Source organism: Helobdella robusta (genome assembly GCF_000326865.2).
Source record: "Helobdella robusta unplaced genomic scaffold HELROscaffold_3, whole genome shotgun sequence".
NCBI lineage: Eukaryota > Metazoa > Annelida > Clitellata > Rhynchobdellida > Glossiphoniidae > Helobdella > Helobdella robusta.
The window spans coordinates 2,868,754-2,870,815 of NW_008704501.1; positions in this window are offsets into that span (position 1 = coordinate 2,868,754).

Here is a 2,062-nt window from a genome sequence, read left to right on the forward strand (position 1 = left end):
CTTCACACACACACACACACACACACACACACACACACACACACACACACACACACACACACACACACACACACACATTTATATATATATATATATATATATATATATATATATATATATATATATATATATATATATATACTCCATATAAATGTAAAGACCTAAATGTTAAAAATGTTTGAACGATGTCAACCAGTTGGGAATTTTTAAAATATTTATACATTGACCGGGGAGATTTTCAAAAATATTGGAACGTTAATTGGGGGGGAGGGAGGAGTTCGAACATGCTCACCAAAAAAGGCGAGATTACGTCGACTAATTTTTTTGACTTATCATTTCAATATTTATTGTTAAAAACGGTATACTAGTTTCATGATAAACTTCACTTTTACTGACTTTCAATAAAAACACTGCTCAGTATAAAAACACTGCTCCGAAGATTTGCCGCTGTATATATATTTATATATATATAATCTAAATCATATATAAATAAATGCACACATTATTTTTCATTTTATGTATAATTTTAAGATATATATATATATATATATATATATATATATATATATATAACGCTTGAAATTCGATAGATTTTATAAATTTTTGCATTAATTATAGTTTTTTACCAGCATATATATATATATAATTAACAGATATAATTTAAAATAAATATTAGCTATACATATATGTATCTAATAGAGACAATTTGGCCCTTCATCAAGTTATTTAAAAAATTTTGATCAATCAATCAATTAGTTTATAAAGCGCTATTTCTGCGATGTTGATACTTAATCATTTTTTAATGTTACTGGTTTTTGTCTATCTTGTTTTCTTATCTCTGTAATCGCTTTTCTTTTGTTGTTTTCAAAAATGCTAATTCTAACTTCACTGCTCTTGCTACTTTTGTGGTATTTTAAAGTTTTATTTCTGGCTCTCTTCTATTTATACTTCTGAACTATCACGTATTATTGAAAATTTTTCTTTTACTAGTCAACTAAATGTTGAGGATTCTTATATTTATACCTTTTTCCTCTTATCACTCTTCTATTATCGCTTAGTCTGAGTCTATGTATCTTAAACTTATTCTTTCTACGTTTGAATTTATGTTTTAATAAATTTAAACACTCTAGTACTATTCCTTTTATTATTTTATCTGATTCTAAAATTTTTGATGTTTTTCATTAGTTGCTTAGTTGAAGCCTCATCTTTGATACTCATACTAGCATGTCTTTTTGTTTTTCGTCTTAGCTTAGATTAATAGAGTTGCGAAGAGTTCTTTTTTTCTGACGATCCTACTCATCTTCTTGTTGTTTTATTAGTTTTATCTAGCATTGATTATTGTAGCTATCTCTACTATGGTCTTCCTGGGTAATGCCATTAACTCTTCTGCTCGTCTAGTTGCCCGTATCTTTATTTTTTTCATATATTTCCATATCTTGTTTTCTTGCACTTGTAACATATAAAAAAGAACAATTTTTTCAAAATTCTCAACTTTTATCTAAATTTTTTCTCATGTATTTTTTTATCAGATATATTAATTGAGCCAAAACACTCCGATTTACGATCATTTTTTTTGTTAACTTGTGCGTTTGTTTTTTCTGACCTTTTCTCTGAAAGTCTCTAGCTCTTTCTATAATTACTAATATTTGATTGTTTGATTAATTGATTGATTGATTGATTGATTGATTGATTGATTGATTGATTGATTGATTGATTGATTGATTGATTGATTGATTGATTGATTGATTGATTGATTGATTGATTGATTGATTGATTGATTGATTGATTGATTGATTGATTGATTGATTGATTGATTGATTGATTGATTGATTGATTGATTGATTGATTGATTGATTGATTGATTGATTGATTGATTGATGCCAATTTATTTTCGTTGCTACAATAACCGTCGTCTTATTTTTTTTTTCATTTTCTCCAACAGACAACGGTAACGATTTGGTCAAAGTGTTTTTTTTAGGAGTTCATTCGCGTCACCACGGTTCGTTGTATTATTGACTCGTGTTTTTTGTTATTTAGGTAGGTTTCTCTGATATTATTTTCA